A 20,139-nucleotide genomic window follows, 5' to 3' on the forward strand; every position below is an offset into this window, starting at 1 on the left:
TCTAAACACTACTAACACTAATAAGCACTATCTAGTAATAAGATAACTAGCTACAGAAACAGTAAAGTGATATGAAAAAAAAGTTGAAACTTAGCCACGGCCAAGCAAGAAGCACCTTTAAACTCGTAGACGTGGCAAACGACATCTGGGGATTGTACTAGTGCACTATGAGATACCTACCTAGCCACGAGCCAACTAAAAGAGACTTTGAGCTTTGTAATAAGCAGAGTCGGAGCCGAGTCAGACTGGAACGGTGGGCGAGAGTCAAAGGTTTGTTAAGTTGACAAGCTGTGCCCTGGACAAGACAGACCCAATTTAGCATAAGTTTCTACTGCAGCAGTGGGAATGATAAACATTTATCTTTTCATTTAAGCAACATTACAAATGAATGCAAACTGCACACTGATATCAAGACTGAAAGCATACCTTTTAAAGAAGCTTCCCCACTTTCATCTCTAGGGCGTTTGTGCTTGTGGCTATGAACTGTTGAAATGAAAATTTCAAAATAAAATGTATTTTCCTGAATAATGCCTTTTCTTTTAAACATCATCATTACCTAACTTCCTTTATTTGTGAATTGCACAATCAAATCAGTTTTCCAATATCATCGCACAAATCAACTTTACTTTCTATTTGCTTTAAAACTATTCTCTATATTATCTTGTGCATACAACTTCACTGTAAAGCCCTAACTTAACAGGACATGCTGAAGAAAGTACAATACCAGACAGCCATCACCAATGTGTGATATATGGTTAAGGTAACAAAAAAGAAGAAGTTATGTACTCACCAAAACATTCCATGTGAGTTGTTCATCTCGCCTTCATTCTTACAGATGGGTTCGAAGCCGATACTCGGCTCCGAGTCAGCCTACTACAAAGCTCGAGGTCTTCAGACAGCTCGAGGCCAAGTCCCTATCCCATGATGCACCTTGAGTTACCTCAGATCTTGTTTGCTGCGTATAATAATACCATGTGGCATTCTATCACTCTTTAGTAGAAAACACATAGAAAGACTGAGAAACCAGAACAGAACTAGTATCTCAGTCCTCAAAAAAGCCTTGGAGGGGGTTGGTGGGTGGGAAGTAAGAATGAAGGCAAGATGAACAACTCAAATGGAACTTTATGGTGAGTACATAACTTCTTTATGTGAAGTTGTTCTATCTCGCCGTTCATTCTTACAGATGGGTAGCATCCCAAGCACCATCTTTCTCGGGTGGCTCACGTGAGTATGTTTTTTAGGACAGTAGACCAAAAAAGGCCCTGTCCCTGGAGGCCTTGTCAACATTATAATGAGTGATGAAGGTATGAGGTCTTGACCAAGTAGCTGCTGCACAAATGTTGTCTATAGGAAGCCTAGCAAAAAAAGCAGAAGATGTGGACACTGCTCTGGTAGAATGAGCTTTAATTTTGTGTTGTATCAGTATATTAGCAGCTGAATAAGTAAATGTGAAACAAACAGATAACAATCTAGATAGTGTTGTTTTTGCCACTGCCATACCTTTTCTGGAATCTGAAAAGGAAACGAGAAGTTGTTCTGATTTTCAGAACTCTTTTGTTCTATCCAGGTAATATCTGAGCTGACTATGAACATCAAGCTTGTGCAGCATATACTCTAAGTTGCTGGTGTGTTTGGGAAAGAACACTGGTACAAACTTTGAGCAAAAAAAAGAAATTATGTCTTACTATAACCGGAGCCGTGTTGGATTTATACCAAGCTTGCGTGCACCAAAAACTCTCAAGCTAAGCTGCTACCCACAATGCCTTTTGCTCAGTTACATCAGATCGAGTTTGCATGCAACATATAGAGAAAGATTAAGTCAAAGGCCATCTCTGAGCAGAAATCCTAATACACCACAAAGACCTAGAAGATCCGTCAGGAACCTTAGGAGGGGGTCGGTGGGAGGGTGTGATGACTGGAAGAAGATCGACAACTCAGATGGAACATTATGGTAAGACATAACTTCATTATCTGAAGTTGTTAATCATCTTCCTATTCATCACTGATGGGACCGAGTCCCCAGCTACTTGGAGAACCTGACTGGCCATTATAGAAGAACATTCCCGAGAACCATTGAATCAAAGGCCGCTCTTCCCCTGGAGATCAGATCCAATTTGTAATGTTTAATAAAAGTGTGGGGCTTAGTCCAAATGACAGCTGCACAAATATCATCCATGGTGGCCCTAGAGTGGAAGGCAAGAGATGCTGCAATAGCCCTAGTTGAATGAGCTTTGATTTGGCCAGGCTTAGATCCCTCCGTAATGTGATGGCAATGCAATCCCTGAGCCTTTTAGATAAAGTAACCTTTGATACTGCACCTCCCATTCTCGGGCCCGCAAAGGAAACAAAAAGCTGGTCTGACTTACAAAATGATTTAGTTCTGTCCAGATAAAAGTGCAATTGTCTATAAACATCCAGGGAATGAAGACAGTATTCTCCCTTGTTAGAGTAATTTGGGAGAAACACGGAGTTCGATGGACTGGTTAATCAAAAAGTCAGAAATCACTTTGGGGAGAAATGATGAGTTAGTTCGAAGTCATACACTGTCCTTATGAAAGATCAGATAAGGGCTCTTGATACATAATGCTTGTAATTCAGAAATTTGTCTTGCTGAAGTTATAGTCACCAGGAATAACGATTTCCATGATAAGAATTTTAGATCACAGGTAGCAGCCGGCTCAAACGGTGGCAGGGAGAGAGCCTGCAGAACCCAGGACAAATTCCATGCCTCCACCAGCTGTCTGATGGGAGGCCTGCTGTGAAAAATACCCTTGAGGAAGGTCTTGCAAATACGAGAGGAGATAAGCGGTACTCCTTCAGACCAGTTATGGAAGTTGGAAATAGCTGCTAGATGGACTCGAATGGTAGAAGCCGAGGCCCCTTTGTCGAACAGCTCAGCCAAATAATGAAGAGTAGTGGCTACAGGGGCTGAGTACGGGTCTAGCTCATGATTACGTGACCAAATAGACAATCTTTTCCATTTATCCCTGTGAAGTTTTCTGGTGGATGGTTTATGAGAAGCCAAAATAATATCCCAGACAGGGGAAGAAAGGGTTTCCTGCCTGGCAACTAATGGAAGTGAAGAAATCAAGCTGTCAGCTTAAGGGCGGACAGATTCGGGGGAGTCAGCCTTTGTGGGTGAGACATTAGATCCTGTCGAGTGTCTAGGATACAGGAGATTGTAACAGATGAGGTTGAAGGAAGGGGAACCACACTTGATGAGGCCAGAACGGGGCGATGAGGATCACTTTGCTTCTCAACCAAATGGCCTTCTGTAGAACAAGTGGAATCACAGGAATCGGAGGGTAAGCATAAAGAAGACCCATGGGCCAATCGTGGACTAGAGCGTCTCTCAGTGACTCCCTGAGAGGGGGAAAGAGGGCAAAGTAGCTGCTGCATTTTGTATTTGAAGGGGAGGAGAAAAGGTCGCAGCATGGCTGGCCCCAACAGCTGAAAATTTCCGTCACCACACTCGGGTTGAGAGACCACTCATGAGGATGAAGAATGCATCTGCTCAGTCTGTCTGCAATGACGATGGAGCTCCCCAGAATATGCGTTGCGATCAGGAAGCGGTTGGAAGCTATCGCCCACTGCCAGATTCTCATGGCTTTGCAACAAAGAGGGTAAGAGTCTTGCACCCTCCCTGTTTGTTTATGTACCAGACCACGGACGTGTTGTCCGACTGGACAGCAATCGTTCCGGATGGAAGAAGAAGATGAAAATCTTGCAATGCCAACAGCACCGCTCTTAACTCCAGGACACTGATATGCAAACTGACCTCTACATCGGACAACGTGCCTTGGACTGACTTTCCCAGGAAGTGCCCCCCACCCCACCCCATCAGGGAAGCATCTGTGGTCACTGTGGCGCTGGGCTGTGGAACCTGGAAGGGATGACACCAAAAATTTTAACCTGTACTCATCCACCAGAGGAGATCTTATTTGCAAATGTTGGTGATGAGGATCTTTGAGCTCAGTGGGTGGAGATTGGGTATCCACTAGTCCTGAAGGAGCCATTGTAGTAATCTCATATGTGTAGTATGGCTAAGGGAACTATGGGTACAGCTACAGCCATAGATCCCAAGGCTTGAAGAATCTCCCCTGCAGACACCTTGCTTTGAGAAAGTATCACCTGAACTTGTGCCCCGAGTCTCTGAAGCCTGTGGAGAGGAAGTGAGATTAGGCTTGACTGCATGTTGAATACTGTCCCTATGAATTCCAGTTGTTGTAATGGTGGAAGGTTTGATTTCTCCCAGTGTATGGTGATGCCTAATGCCTCCACTAGAGCCAATGTGTAGCAAAGGGCCCTGACCAGAAGACGCTTGGTAGGGGCAGAGAGGAGCCAATCGTCTAGATATAAAAACACCTGAAATCCCTGAAGTCTCAGATGAGCTGTTACCACTGCAAGACATTTCGTGAACACTCTGGGAGCCATTGAGAGACCAAAAGGCAGGGTTCTGAATTGATAGTGATTGGCTCCCAACCGGAAGCGAAGGAGGCTCCTGCAGCACTTGTCCATCTTGATATGGTAATATGCATCATGAAGATCTAATGAGCACATCCATACACCCTCCCGCAGAAAGGGGAGGATGGATTGAATCGTGACCATGCAGAAATTGGTCTGAACTACTGATTTGTTTACTTGACTGAGATCCAGAATGGGCCTCCCGCCCCGTTTTCTTTGGCAGCAAAAAGAATCTTGAGTAGAACCTGATCCGCACAGATCTGAGGGGACCTGCTGGATGGCAAGTTTTTGAAGTAGCTTTCGTATTTTGGAAGCTGCCTTCTCTTTTTGACTGGGTGGAACATTGAGAAGGGATTTCGGAGGTCTTGGATAGGATAGCAGTGGAATAAGGTAGCCTCTGGTAATGATTCTCTGCAGCCACTGATCATTCGTAATGGACAGCCAGGTAGCTTGGTGCAGAGAGAAACCCGCCCCGACTGCTTCCAGAGGAAAGCAATCGGGCAGCACCTCAGGAGCGCTGATATGGTCTACCTGAGAAGGAATATCTGTAGTCCTGGTTCCGGGGACCCCCTCTGCCCCAAAAGGGACGTCTTCCATTACTGGAACCCCCTCTGCCTCTGGAGGAGTCCTCACCACGTGCATCTCAGAAAGGACTTTGAGACTTCTTGTGCCACACCTTTCCGCTCCTCTGATTCCTGGAGAAGGAACTCTGAGGGGTGGAAAAGCATAGGCCAACGGCAGACAAGGTCATGCCATCTTGCTCGCACCTGGCTAGTGTATCCTTGACCTTAGCACCGAACACAGCCAAAGGCTCGATAGGGACTTTTAGAAAGGAAGACTTGGAGGACGCGAGGTCACAGATGCGCATCCAGGCGTGATGTTTCATGACTATGCCTGCACCCGCAGCTCTATCTGCTCCTTCGGTTGCGTGTGACAGCAACCTCATGGATGAATTAGATATGGATTCTAGGGTGGCAAGCTGGGAAGCAATTTATCTCAAGCTCCATCCGATACTTAACCCGTGAGGGTTCCAGAGAGTTCAGAGATAAGATATCTCTGGAGACTCGTAAAATGTGCCAAAAAGTTCAGAGACCAAACTGCGAAGGTTGCTGACACAAAGACTCGCTTCCCTAACATGTCCACTGCCTGGGACTCTCTGTTGGGAGGGTGAACAGCAGGACTCTTTTCTGCAAGGTCCTTTTTCGTGGCATCCGCCACCACCATAGCGTCCACTGGCAAGCCTCTGGACCAATGGGGTTGATCCTCTGGAGGGGACAGCATTTTGTCTGATCTCCTGTGGATGGCCTCAACGGAGTCAGGGTTCTTCCAAGCCCATTACACGATGAGTTTAACCAACTCATCGACAAAGTGGGGGGGGGGTCACCCAAGATGTAGAGGGTGTAGAGAAATATCTGTGGGTAGAGATGAAGCAGTACAGAACAAGAACAAGTTATAAAAGGAGAAAAAACTTTTCAAACCAGTAAATATATCGGAAAAAAGCACTTAGCTGGAGAGCTCACTGAAACGTTGCTATATGGCTGCGCGGCAAACGAGATCTGAGGAAACTGAGCAAAGAGCATTGTGGGTAGCAGCTTAGCTTGAGAGTTTTTGGTGCACACAACCTTGGTATAAGGCCGTCTTGGTTCCAAGGGCTTGGAACCGAACCCATCAGTGATGCACAGGAAGAAGATTAAAACTTCAAATTGAAGGATTTGTTCACGGGGATACTCTGTTAGCATGAAAATTCAAACGAGTAGGCTTTATGGACAAGGCCTGTAGCTCTGACACTCTACGGGCAGAAGTGATGGCTACCAAAAATATAGTCTTCCATGCCAAGTATTTCAAATCACATGAGGACGCTGGTTGGAAAGGTGGGGGAATATGTGAGAGCATAAAATTTAGATTCCAAGGGGTAGGCTATAAGGGGATCTCACAAGTGGTCTGAGATGAAAGATCCCTTTGAGGAAGGCTTTGGATAGCTTGTGAGACATTATGTTTAAACGTTCAAAGCCAAAGTGAAAATTAGAGATAGCGGCAAGTTGTACCCGAACTGTTGCTGCTGCAGCTCCTTTATTGAAAAGCATAGTGAAAAACTCTAATATGAAGGAAATAGGGGATTGGTAGGGATCAATGTCATTTTGAGAAGCCCATATAGAAAATCTTCTCCATTTGCTAAGGTATAGCTTCCTCGTAGAGGACTTATGAGAAGATATCAATATATGCTGCATTTCATTTGAGAGGTTATGGAACCTGGATGTATTGGGAATTGGAGCAGCCAAGCTGTCATTTTCAGGGACAGAAGAGAAATATGAAGAGCCCCCGAAGAATGCATCAGAAGATCCGGAACTGGGTTGGGAATTCAACGCTCTTCCAAGACATATAGTCGAAGGATGGGGAACCCGATCTGACGAGGCCACTGAGGGGCTATTAGAATGATGGCCCTTTCCAGGGCTTTTGCTTTCTGCAATAGTTTGGGTATCAACAGAATTGTTGGAAATGCAGAGAGGAGACCCGGAGGCCAAACGTGTATGAGTACGTCCTTTGGGGCTTCTCCCAGAGGGGGAATGAGGGCAAAGTGGCTTCTGCATTTTTCTGTTCATGTGGTTGGCAAAAAGGTCACAGCAAGGCTGGCCCCACCTGCGGAAAATTCTCTCCGCTATTTCTTTCTTGACCACTCGTGAGGCAACAAAATTGCCCTGCTCAGTTTGACTGCTATCACATTGGATTTCCCTTGGATGTGCATTACTATCAGAAAGCGCTGGGTGGATGTAGCCCACTGCCATACTCTTAGGGCCAAGCGACAAAGGGGATAGGACCTGGTTCCTCCTTGTTTGTTCAAGTACCAGACCACCGACATGTTGTCCGTCTGAATCTCAATTGTTCCCAGAGGAAGAGAGTCTTGGAAGTACTGCAACGCTAAAAGTACCGCTCTCATCTCCAGGACATTGATATGCAGATGTGTCTCCTGTTCGGTCCATGTCCCTTGGGCTGTTCTTCCCTGAAAATGCCCCCCTCACCCTATCAGGGAAGCGTCCGTGGTCACTGTTGCTGCTGGTGAGGGTAGGACAAAAGGACGACCTATTGTTACATGAAGAGGTCAACCACCACTGAAGATCCTTTTTGTATGCGTTTGTGATCATTATGAGATGAAACATTGGGAGCTCTTGGTAAAACCATTGAGTGAAAAACAGCCATTGCAGAAACCGCATGTGCATGCGACCCAATGGTAACGCTAATATTGCAGCTGCCATCATGCCTAACAATTTTAGCACTTCTGATGCTGGAGCCTTGTCTTTGGATATGATGTTGTGAACCTGCTGATGAAGTAGTAGAACTCTTTCTTTCTGCTGGAAGACTCAAAGTGGTGGTGGTGGTGTCCAATTCTGCTCTGATAAAAACGATATGTTGCGATGGCGACAAGGCAGATTATTCTGAATTTATTGTAATGCCCAGATGATTGCAAACAGTAAGAGTGGTCTCCTTGGCTTGTATTAGCTGATGCCTGGTAGTAGCAATGAGGAGCCAATCGTCCAAGTACGGAAATACCTGGAATCATAAACGCCTCAGGTAAGCCGTGATTACTGCCATACAGTTGGTGAACACTCTGGGGGCTGTAGTGAGACCAAAGGGAAGGACTGAAAACTGGCAATGATTGGCTCCCAGCCGGAAGCGCAGATGATCCCTGGATGCTCTGGCCATTTTCATATGGTAGTACGCATCTTTCAGATCTATCGAGTACATCTAATCGTCTTTCCCTAAAAACGGAAGTATTGACTGAAGCGTGACCATCTAGAACTTCTGTTCTTTGACAGATCTGTTTAGTCTGCTAAGGTCCAAAATAGGTCTCTAGTCCCCTGTCTTTTTTGGAACTAAAGAATCTTCAGTAAGTTCCGGAAACTGTCTGGTATTCTGGGACTGCATTGATGGCTCTTTCATAGCAACGTTTTTTCCCTGTAACTGGGTGGAATGTCTGGGATTGTTGATGTCAATGGAGGGGGAGTGGTGAAAGGAATGAAATATCCTCTGGAAACTATACTTTGTACCCAGTTGTCGTTTATTTTGAGCCAGGCGTCTGGATACAAAGTTAAGCGACCCCCGACTGCCTCCAGAGTAGGACAGTCGGGCCTCCTTTCAGGAACGATGGTATAGCTTCCCAAAGAACTGGTCTCTCTCGCCCTGGTTTTGTGGACCCCCTCTGCCACAAGGGTGGCATCTTCCATTATTGCCCCCTCCTCTGCCTCCCTTTTGAACCTTGGGATAGGGTCTGCTAGGGGTGGAGAAACGGACTCCGACAGCAGTCATTCCTTCCTGCTCACACCTGGTCAGAGTTTCCTTAACTTTGGGCCCGAAAAGGGAAGAGCCATCAAAAGGGGTGTTGACAAAGGATGACTAAAAGGACTCCGCGAAGGAACACAAGCGCATCGAGGAATGTCTCCTGAGAGCAATTCCTGTTCCCCCTGGCCTACTCCTTCCATCAGCGGCATATGAAATGAGACGCATGGACAAATTCACTATGGAATTGAGGGTAGCAAGCTGGGCGGCAACTTTTGTCTGAAGCTCCTGCAGCTACCGTACCCTGAAAAGCATCTCCAAGCCCTTTTAGGAGGTCTCTTTGTAGTCTCGTAAAATGAGTCAGATAGCTCAGTAAACGCATGGCAAAAGTCGCTGAACTGTATGTCCACTTCCCATATCTATTCATGACACTAGACTCTATTAGGAGGATGGATAGAGGAAGAGGTTTCCGATATCTCCTTTTTGGTAGCTACCGCCACCACCATGGCATCAACTGGCACTCCCTTGGTGAGGAATGACTTATTTTGGGGCACAGAAATAAATTTGCAATGGTGTCCGGACACTCCACGTCCTTTGTGAGACCAAATACATGAGCTCATTGAAGGGCAGAGACACCCAAGAGGTGGAGGGTTGAGACCTGAAAGCCTTTAGGAGAACCGACTCACCTTCAGTAGGGTTGGTGGACTTCCAGCCACCCCTCTGCCTAGGATTTCTAATCTCTCAGCAAATTAGATCTTCAGAGGGGGACCCTTCTGATTCATCCAAGTCGGTATTGGATGTGAGAGACTCCTGTGGAGTGCCTAAGTGCTTCCTCTTACAGATTCTCTTCCTGGGAACCTCATCATGGGAATTTCTGGTGAGGTCTCGGAAGAGCAGGGGCCACCCAATAGGGCTTCCTGAGGCTCTGGGTCTCTACGCTTAAAAAGAATCTGTGAAGCAGAAGTGGACACAGGCACTTTTGGGGAAGAGGTAGCTGGACCTGTAAATTGTAGATGTCTTAGGAGACATCAATCTCCTCATGGCTTCAAAGGCACCTCTGCTCCGATGAGAAGGGACTGCTGGATCTAAAGAAACAGATCCCCTCGGCACCGGCACAGTGGGTTCCAAACCAGAAGTAGGAGCCAAACTCATCCGAGTTGAGGCCCCGAGATGTAAAGTCGGAACCGACATGTCGGTCCGACTATCCTCCCCGGACCCGACAGGGGAGTGTCATCTCCTAGACTCCTCGATAGGTGCCAAGGAAGTTCAAGTACACGGACCCAATGGCACTGGAACAGGTTTTGGCTCCAAAGGCTCAACAATCATTAGGTTTGACTCCTCTGGCTCTAAAGGACCGGTATAGCTCAGCGGAGGAAAAGAAGTAGTAGATGGCATTACAGTTTTAGGCTCCGATACCACCTGGTCGGAGTAGACAAAAATTTAGCGAACACCGGTGCCTGTAGCAACTTCTGCACCACACGATCCGCATCCAAATTGGACAGGCTGATCGAGGCGGCAAAAATTTAAATCCACTGAGTAACTTAAATGATAAAGATGCACATGTAATATGAAAGAATTACTGCATTTGTGGGAACCAGTTTTGCTGTGGAAACCATTGTAAAGAAATGCTTCCAGAACACTCTACCGATAACTGAAGCATATAAAAATTTTCATGCTGTGGATTATTGACATGACTAAGAGCACGTATATGGTGTATTTTGTTAGCAACAAAAGCTAACAGTTTCTACTGAGGAAAGTACAGCTGTGCAAGTAAACTTACCAGAGCAGTACATGATCACTGGTGCAGTAGCCTAAGCTACATGGGGTTATCTACCGCATAGTATACAACACCTGTCAGGCTTCCAAAATCTCAGGGCACCTTGCACACGGATAAATCATTAGTCAGCTTGAGATGAGCTGACTTAAGAGTGGTTTGGGCGTTATGGCCTTCAGTGCTTTCATGACAACTGACAGGGGGAGGCTAAGCTCTGGCAGTTCATGGCTAAGAAAAGAAAAAAACACATGTCCATACACTGCCATAAACAAAACAGAGAAGGAGGGTGGATGGAGGGATCACTGCTACTGCAGCAGTGGTCACTTGAACCTCTACTTGCGCTAGGTTTACTTACACAACTTTACTATGTTCTACATATTCACACGTCTGCAGCAACATAGAATATAAAGATTGGATTACCATAACATAACTGGAGGGGGACAGGAAAGGTACATGATAGTGCTAGCAAAACCTACCATATATATTGCTTTGTACAAATATGCAAAGATGACCAAGTTGCTACTTCTAAAGTTCAGCCCTTTCCAAAAACCCATGATGAGTCAAGACTGTGGTAGAGCACGTCTTGACCCTGCCTGGAATACTGCTGTTTTGCTGGGAACAACAAAACATAATACCCTGAGACAAACAGTTAAAAATAGACGTTTTAGGCATAGTTTGTCCCTTTGTCTTACCTTCACAAGAAGTCAACAAGGGATCAGAAGTTGTGAATTTTGTTAGTACCCGAGTTGACTGCAGACATCCAAGGTATTAAGCACTTTCTCCCTCATTTTTATTTTCTGAAAAGAAAACTGGGAGAAGGATAGTTTCCCTTACAGTAAATTTATATTCCACTTTACGTATAAAAAAAATTAAAGTTATGTCTTACCATAACGTTCCATCTGAGCTGTTGATCTTCTTCCAGTCATCACTGATGGGTTCGGTTCCAAGCCCTCGGAACCGAGTCGGCCTTATACCAAGCTTGCATACACAAAAAACTCTCGAGCTATGCTGCTACCCACAATGCCCTTCACTCAGTTACCTCAGATCGAGTTTGCATGCAACATATAGGAGAAAACAGAAAGTCAGAGGCCATGTCTGCGCAGAAACCCTGAAACACCACAAAGACACAGAAGATCCGCCAGGACCCTTTGGTGGGGGTCGGAGGGAGGGTGTGATGACTGGAAGAAGATCAACAACTCAGATGTAATGTTATGGTAAAACATAACTTCTTATCAGAAGTTGTTAATCTTCTTCCTATTCATCACTGTTGGGACAGAATCCCAAGCTACTTGGAGAACCTGGGAGGCCCTTATGGAAGAACATTCCTGAGAACCATTGGGCCAAAGCCTGCTCTTCCCCTGGAGATCAGATCCAATTTGTAATGCTTGATGAAGGTATGGGGTACAGCCCAAATGGCTGCTGCACAGATGTCATCCATGGAGGCCCTAGAGCAGAAGGCAACCGATGCTGCAATAGCCCTAGTTGAGTGAGCTTTGATTTGACCAGGCTTAGATTCATTCATAAGCGAATATGAGAAGCTAATGCAATCCCTGAGCCAATTTGACAAAGTAACTTTAGATACTGCACATCCCATTCTAGGGCCAGAAAAGGAAATGAAAAGTTGGTCCGACTTGCAAAAGGACTTAGTTCTGTCCAGGTAAAAACGTAATCGTCTATGAACATCCAATTAATGTAGGCAGTATTCTCCCTTGTTTGAATAATTCGGAAAAAATACAGGGAGCTCAATGGACTGGTTAATAGAAAAGTCAGAAACCACCTTGGGGAGAAAAGATGGGTTGGTGCAAAGTGATACTCTGTCCTTATGGAAGATCAGAAAAGGGGTCTTGATACATAAAACGTGCAACTCAGATAAACGTCTGGCTGAAGTGACTGCCACCAGAAAAAAGGATTTCCATGACAGGAATTTTAGATCACATGTCGCAGCAGACTCAAAAGGGGGTAGAGAGAGAGATAGAGATGGAAGAACCCAGGAGAGATTCCATGCCTCCACTGGTTGACTGATGGGAGGTCTGCTGTGGAAAACTCTTTTGAGGAAGGTCTTGCAAAGTTGAGTGAAAATAAGCGGGACTCCATCTGAACCATTATGGAAGTTGGAAATAGCTGCTAAATGGACTTGAATGGTGGAAGCTGATGCACCATTGTCGAACAACTCAGCAAGGTACTGAAAAGTAGTAGCTACAGGAGCTGGGAATGGATCTAATTTCAGATTATGTGACCAGATAGAGAATCTTTTCCATTTGTCCCTGTAAAGGTTTCTGCTGGATGGCTCATGGTATGCCAGGATAATATCACGAACAGATGAGGAGAGGGTTTCCTGCCTGGCAACTAAGTGAAGTGGAGGAACCAAGCTGTCAGCTTGAGAGTGTATAGATTCGGTGGAGTGAACCCTTGTGGGTGAGATATGAGGTCTTGACAAGTGTCTAGGATCCAAGGAGGTTGTAACAGATATGCTAGGAGGAAGGGAAACCACACTTGATGAGGCCAGAATGGGGCAATGAGGATCACTTTGCTTCTCAACTGAATAGCTTTCCTGAGAAAAAAGGGAATCAGTGGAATCAGAGGATAAAGGAGACTTGCAGGCCAATCGTGAATCAAAGTGTCTCTCGGTGACTCCCTGTGAAGGGGAAAGAGGGCAAAGTAGCTTCTGTATTTTGTGTTTGAGGGGGAGGTGAAAAGATCGCAGCATGACTGACCCCAACGGCTGAAGATTTCTGCCGTCACACTCGGATTGAGAGACCACTCGTGAGGACGGAGCATGCATCTGCTTAGCCTGTCTGCAATCACGCTGGAGCTCCCCAGGATATGCTTAGCGATCAGCAAGCAGTTGGAAGCTATCGCCCAATGCCAGATTCTCATGGCTTTGCGACACAGGGGGTAAAATTTGGTCCCTCCCTGTTTGTTTATATACCAGACAATGGACATGTTGTCTGACTGGATAGCAATTCTACTGGACGGAAGGAGCGGGTGGAATGCTTGCAACCTCAATAGCACCCCTCTTAACTCCAGGACACTGATATGCAAGTTCACCTCTATGTTGGACCACGTGACTTGGACTGACTTTCCCTGAAATTGGCCACTGCACACTATCAGGGACACATCCGTGGTCACCTGGCGCTGGGTTGGGAAGCCTGGAAGGGCGACAGAAAAGATTTTCATCTCTACTCATCCACCAGAAGAGATATTTTTTGCAGGTGTTGGTGATGAGAATCTGTGAGGTCAAAGGATGAAGCTTGGATATCCACTGAGACAGAAGAAGCCATTGTAGTAGTCTCATGTAAAATCTGGCTAGGGGAACAATTGGGATGACTGCTGCCATAGACCCCAGAGCCTGAAGAATGTCCCTTGCAGACACCTTTCTTTGACAGAGTATCACTTGAACTTGTAACCTTAATCTCTGAAGTCTGTGAGAGGGAAGACAGACCAGACTTGATTGAGTGTTGAATATTGCCCCTATAAATTCCAATTGTTGTGACGGCTCAGGGTTGGATTTTTTCCAGTGGATGGTGATGCCCAGCGACTCCGCTAGAACTAGAGTGTAGCGGGGGGCTCTGACCAGAAAGAGCTTGATGGGGGTGGAGAGGAGCCAATCGTCTAAATACGGAAACACCTGGAATCCCTGAAGTCTCAGATGAGCTGTGATCACTGCTACACATTTCATGAACACTCTGGAGGCCGTTGAGAGACTGAATGGCAGGGCTCTAAACTGGTAGTGATTGTCTCACAGCCGGAAGCGAAGGAGATGCCTGGAGCACTTGTCCATTTTGATATGGTAATATGCATCCCGGAGATTTAACAAGCACATCCACACACCCTCCCGCAGAAATGGGAGGATGGATTGAATCATGACCATGCAGAACTTGGTCTGAACCACTGTTTTATTTAGCTGGCTGAGATCCAAAATGGGCCTCCAGACCCCAGTCTTCTTTGGCACTAAAGAAAATCTTAAGTAAAACCCTGACCTGCATTGATCTGGGGGGACCTGTTAAATGACTCGTTTTTGAAATAGATTTTGTATTTCCGAAACTGCCTCCTCCCTTTGACTGGGTGGAACATCGAGAAGGGATTTTAGAGGTCTTGGATAAGAAATTAGGGGAATGTGATAGACTCTGGAAATTCTCTGCACCCACTGATCATTTGTAATAGAGAGCCAGGCAGCTTGGTGCAGAGAGAAATGCGCCTTGACTGCTTCCAGAGGAAAGCAATTGGGCAGCGCTTCAGGAGTGCTGATACGGTCTTCCCGAGAAAGAACCTCTGGAGTCCTGATTTCAGGGACCCCATCTGCACCGAAAGGGGCATCTTCCATTATTCGAACCCCCTCTGCCTCTGGGGGAGTCCTCACCACGTGCGTCATGGAAAGGACCTTGAGACGTCTTGTGCCACATCTTTCCACTCCACTGGTTCCAGGAGAAGGAACGCTGAGGTTTGGATAAACGTAAACCCACAGCAGACAAGGTCTTCCCATCACGGTTCGCACCTGGCTAATATATCCCTGATCTTAGTACCAAAAAAAGCTGATGGTTCAATAGGGGCATTTGAAAAGGAAGACTTGAAGGAGTCCACGAGGTCACAAATGCACATCCAGGCGTAATGTCTCATAACTACGCCTGCACCCGCAGCTCTAGCCACTCCTTCGGTTGCGTGGGACAGCAACCTCATGGATAAATTGGAGATAGACTCTAGGGCGGATAGTTAGGAAGCAACTTTATCACATGTCCCATCCGAAACATGATCCGCGAGGGTTCCAGAGAGTTTGGAGATTAAATCTCTCTGGAGCCTCGTAAAATGTGCCAGAAAGTTCAGAGACCTGACAGCTAAAATCATTGACGCAAAAACTCACTTCACTAACCTGTCCACCGCCAGGGACTCTGTTGGGTGGGTGAACAGCAGGACGTTCCTCCGCAAGGTCCTTTTTCGTGGCTGCCGCCACCACCACAGCGTCTACTGGCAAACCTCTCGACCAATGGGGTTGATCCTCTGGAGGGGAGAGTATCTTGTCTGATCTCCTGGGGATGGCCTCAACGGAGTCAGGGTTCTTCCATGCAAGCTGCACGATGAGCTTGACCAACTCATCGGTGGGGGGGGGGTCACCCAAGAAGTAGAGGGGCAACAGCGGAAGGCCTGCAGGAATAAGGATTCCTCACAGGAAGGATTGGAGGACTTCCAGTCACCGCTCTGCTTCAAGACTTCCAGGATGTCTCCAAATGAGACATCAGGGGGTGACTGTGGGGAATACTTCCCCATCATCGTAGTCCATATCTTCCGTGAGGGACTACTCTGGGGTGTCCACGTGTTTCCTCTTACATGCCCGTTTCTGAGGGGGTTCTTCGGTAGGAGCATCTGAAGAAGACTCAGAAAGGGAAATACCCTGAGAACAGGAGTTTCCTGGGCCTTGCACTCCTGGAGTCCTATGGGGGTGGCATTTGACAGCTGTGGCTCAGAGGGAACTGGTGGGATGTCCGATGTAGGAGGATTGCTCGAAGCGAGCACCCTCTCCATCACCCAGAAAGCAGACCCACCTGAGGAGGAATGTGAGCCCAGAACCAAAGGAGACAATTTCGGAACCGGAGTCACACCCCGCTCCACGCGGTCCACTCCTGGGGATGGAGCCTCAAGCAAAACCGGGCAGGAGTCACCCTCGGTCCCGAAGACAGAACCGGCAACACAACCGGAACCGTGGCCAGAACCGAGGGTTCCACTCCTCCCCAGGCATGAGATTGAGGAAGGGTAGGTTCCGATGGAACCAACAGCTAAAGGGCCCATGGAGCCTAAGACACGGTCGTTGTCGGCAACGAGGAAGGAGGTCCTCTCGCAGACGTCAGAAATATGAGTCTCGGAACCAAGGGATCAAAGGGAGGAGAATATGTAGGGGTTGCCGGTGTAATAGACCCAAAGTCCAGAGTGGGATGGGGTCTAGGAAAACTTGTAATTCCCATGGTCAGCAGCTAATCAAAAAGGCGTACCACATCCAATTCTGAAAGGCTAAAACCAAAAAAGTGGTGCAATAGTGCTCAAATGAAAACTTGAAAACCAAAGAAAGAGCACTAATGTGAGTCCTCAGATAAAATTTATTGCAGATAAGGTTTAGCACTTTCGTCAATACCAGTTGACTTCATCAGAACAATCAAAAATCAAACAGAATACATTTAAATACTACATACTTTACAGTGGTTGGTTCTCAGTAATTGAACAATGCATCATCAGTTAATGAATATCCAACTCAATTCATGAATATTAAGTACATGTTAGTTAAAACCAACACTAAAAACTTGCTCTATTAATTTTATATTATACATTGTACAACAAAGAAGAGATTTAATAAAATTTTCATCATTGCAAAGACACATTAAACAACCCCACACAATAACTTTTTTATTTTTTTAAAAAATATGTTCAATAGTAACCAATTTAAACCTGTCCTGCCTTTTCTTTCAAAATTGGTAGGATGGTCAAATGGTCATTTAAGCCTGGAGGGAAGTTTGCAGCTAGTCTTAATTGCCATAATAGTTCTTTTTTGTTTAAGACATTTTGCCAATCTCCCCCCTAGCTTCAATGTAAACAAGATCAAGGATAGCAAATTTAAAACCACAAAAGTCAGCACACTGTGTACTATGTTTGTATAAAGCATTAGTTTCCTTTTTATTTTTCATATCGTATAAATGTTCATATATCCTAGTTTTAAATAACCTCTCTGCCTTTCCAACATAAAATGATGTACAAGTGTTACACCTAGCAATGTACACCAGCTTACTGGAAAGACAATTACCACTTCCCAAAAATACAGAAAAAGAAGTTATGTACTTACCATAACGTTCCATCTGAGTAGTTAGACTTCATTCTTCTGCACATATGGGTATATGGATCCGATTCGGATCCGAGCCGGCAAAACTTTTCCAAGCATCAGCTCCGAGCTCCAAGCTCCTTCCCTACCTATATTACCTCACTTCCTCCTATCTAACCCCAGATCGAGTCTGCTGATACTAAATGGCAACACAACCATAATGCTAAGCAGGATAAACCTGAAGAGAGAGGGGGATGGAGGGAGGGAAGGTGCAGAAGAATGAAGTCTAACTACTCAGATGGAACGTTATGGTAAGTACATAACTTCTTTATCTGAAGTAGTTAACTTCATTCTTTCTGCACATATGGCACAGAGTCCCCAGCTACTAGTATTCCTGGGAGGCCCTTATGGAAGGATATTTCTGAGCACCGCAGAGCCAAAGGATGCCCTCCCTCTAGAAATAAGATCCAATTTATAATGAGAAATGAATGTGTGCGAATTGGCCCAAGTCGCTGCCGCACAAATATCATCTAACGGAACTCTTGACCAGAAAGCTGCAGAAGTGGCCATTGCCCTCATGGAATGTGCCTTCAATACACCAGGAGGAGATAAACCTTTGTCCTTATAAACTTGTGCAATACAAAGAGTGATCCACCTTGCTAAGGACACTTTCGAAACTGCTTTGACCAAAAATGGATTTGAAAAGGAGATAAAAAATTGATCCGACTTCCGGAATGGTTTAGTCCTATGGAGGTAAAAACGAAGCTGTCTATGGACATACAATAAATGAAGCTTACGTTCACCTTTATTTTGGAAATTTGGGAAGAAGACTGGCAAATTTATAGACTGAATAATATTGGCTGCTGAGGACACCTTGGGAAGAAAAGAAGGATTCGTACACAGCGAAACCCTATCCTTGTAGAAAACCAAATAGAGGGGCACGGAGGATAAGGCCTGCAACTCTGAAACTCTTTTAGCTGAAGTGATGGCAACCAAGAATGCTGTCTTCCATGACAAAAACTTAATCGGAACCAAACCAGCTGGCTCGAAAGGGAAGGAGGTCAAAGCCTGAAGGACTAAAGTCAGATCCCAGGGGGGCACTGTGTCTTTAACTGGTGGTCACAATAAAGAAGTGCCCTTCAGGAAAGCTTTACACAATTTGGCAGAAGCTAGAGTAACCTTATTTTCACCTACATGAAAATTAGAGATGGCAGCCAGTTGAACCTTGATGGTGGAAGCACTTGCACCCGATAGGAAAAGATCGGCCAAAAATTCCAGTATGACTGGAACGGGGGCTGTAAAAGGGTTCTGATTGGGTTGAGAGGCCCAAACGCAAAAATGTTTCCACTTGCTATTATAGAGTTTCCTAGTGGAAGCTTTAAGAGAAGCTACCAGAATGTTCTTAACAGGAGACGAAAGTCTGGGAGTCCTGATGATCATGGGAACTGGAGCAGCCATGCCGGCAGCTTGAGACTGTCCAGGTTGGGCAGAGGCATGCCCGACAGGTGAGAAATTAGATCTGGTCATGGATCTAGAATCCACGGAGGAGCCAACAGGTGAGACCATAGGAAGGGAAACCACACTTGGCGAGGCCAGAAGGGAGCTATGAGAATGACTTTGCACTGCAGCCGGCAAGCTCTCTGAAGGAACTTCGGAATAAGAGGTAACGGGGGATAAGCATACAGTAGCCCGGGAGGCCAAGCATGGAATAGAGCATCCCTGGGGAATCCTCTGGAGGGGGAATCAGAGCGAAGAAATTGCTGCACTTCGCGTTGGAAGGAGATGCGATAAGATCGCAGTAAGGTTGGCATCAAACCAGGAAGATTTCCTCTGCCACTGATTGTTTCAGAGACCACTCGTAAGGCAGGAAGATTGCCCTACTGAGACGGTCCGCTAGAATGTTGGAGCGTCCCGGGATATGCATTGTTATGAGAAACCGGCTGGTGGACATTGCCCACTCCCAAACCCTCATGGCCTCGCGACAGAGGGGGGTAGGATCGGGTCCCTCCCTGTTTGTTTATATACCAGACTACAGACATGTTGTCTGATTGAATGGCTACAGTTCCCAGAGGTAGGACAGGGTGGAAGGCTCTCAATGCTAACAGCAACGCCCTCATCTCCAGAACACTGATGTGTAGCTTGGTCTCTAGAAGGGACCACGTGCCTTGGACCGTTCTTCCCAGGAAGTGCCCCCCACCTGAGCTGGGAGGCGTCCGTGGTCACCGTGGCCTGAGCCGGAGGGGCTAGAAAGCTGCGCTCTGCAAAAATGTCCGCTTATTGAAGCCACCACTGGAGTGATGATCTGCATGTCTGGTTGATTCGGATGTGAAAACTCATAGGAAGGTCTAGCCAGGACCACTGAACTGCTAGATTCCACTGAAGGACTCTCATGTGAAGAAGTGCAAGAGGGAGGATAGAGACTGATGCTGCCATCGAACCCAGAGCTCTGAGAACATCAGCCGCTGTGAATACAGGGCGATCCAAGATTGCTGATACATGGAGTCTGAGGTTTTCTATCCTTCCGGGGTGAGAAAAATCTTTGACTGAATCGAATCCAACCGTGCCCCGATGAAGTCTATGATCTGAACCCGAGTCAGGTGGGACGTGTTGAGGTTGATCGTGATGCCCAAATTGTAAGCCAGATGAGGAAGTAGTGTAGGGCCTGACCCAATAGACGTTTGGTGGATGCAGCGAAGAGCCAATCGTCTAGCTAGGGGAATACATGAATGCCCTGAAGTCTCAGGTGAGCCACTACGACCACCATAAACTTGGTGAACACCCTGGGGGCTGTGGTGAGACCGAAGAGTAGGGCTCTGAATTGAAAGTGACT

At 46.2% G+C, this 20,139-nt stretch overlaps 1 long non-coding RNA gene across 1 annotated transcript in view; it reads right to left on the reverse strand.

The window, feature by feature from the left end:
- Positions 1-426: 426 nt before the first annotated feature.
- Positions 427-20,139, reverse strand: part of LOC122793250 — a 241,333-nt gene continuing 221,620 nt past the window's right edge. Inside the window, exon 4 of the long non-coding RNA XR_006363455.1 lies at positions 427-483. This is a non-coding gene — a long non-coding RNA (uncharacterized LOC122793250). The remainder of the gene's footprint in view (positions 484-20,139) is intronic.

This window comes from Protopterus annectens, chromosome 2.part0 (genome assembly GCF_019279795.1).
Source record: "Protopterus annectens isolate FY-2018-M chromosome 2.part0, PAN1.0, whole genome shotgun sequence".
Taxonomy (NCBI): Eukaryota; Metazoa; Chordata; order Ceratodontiformes; family Protopteridae; genus Protopterus; species Protopterus annectens.